Here is a 710-nt window from a genome sequence, read left to right as displayed (position 1 = left end):
GCGAAAAATGGTGCCGCTGTAGTATTTCGGAAACCGATAAAAATTAGGTAGGATTGCATGTCTAGAAGTCTTTCGAAAAAATAATATCGAGTATAACTGGGAATAGGAAACTAAAACAAATATGATAATGTGAGTAGATAATAACACCGAAAAAATTCTTTTTCTCTTCTCATTTTTCTTTTTTATTAAAAAAAAAAAGATCACGTGCCCTTGTCCGCATATATGTATTAATATTCGCCGACATAAACACAAACCGAAACACACGTCCTGTTTTGTTATTCACTGTACACACACATGTACGTACCCATGTGTGCGTGTCTACAAGGGATGGAGAAGCACCAATGAGCGCCTGCAACCTTTTCCTTTCCCCGTGTGTACAAATTACAGTTCAACAGCTTAATTTTCATCACATGAAATGTACAGGATCTTTGTACAGCCGTAATAATGAGGAATAATCCCTGGGTGTTCGCTTTGTTTCAACAGTCGTGTTAATTAACGCCTCTAAGCCCTCTCCATTTACATAATTATGCCAGGTAATTAACCGGAACGCATATAATCCAATCCTTTCCACCACCGTTTTAAAATAACATTCAATCATTATCTTGGTTTATGATTCCAATCACTGTAATTCATGCTATCAAAATCGCGTTCATTTACATAATCAGGCCACACAAATGGAAGAATATCATACGCCAGCACGCTTTGTGATG

This window comes from Penaeus monodon, chromosome 30 (assembly GCF_015228065.2).
Source record: "Penaeus monodon isolate SGIC_2016 chromosome 30, NSTDA_Pmon_1, whole genome shotgun sequence".
Lineage (NCBI taxonomy): Eukaryota > Metazoa > Arthropoda > Malacostraca > Decapoda > Penaeidae > Penaeus > Penaeus monodon.
The sequence above is the reverse complement of the archived record's forward strand: the minus strand, read 5'-3'. Positions refer to the sequence as shown.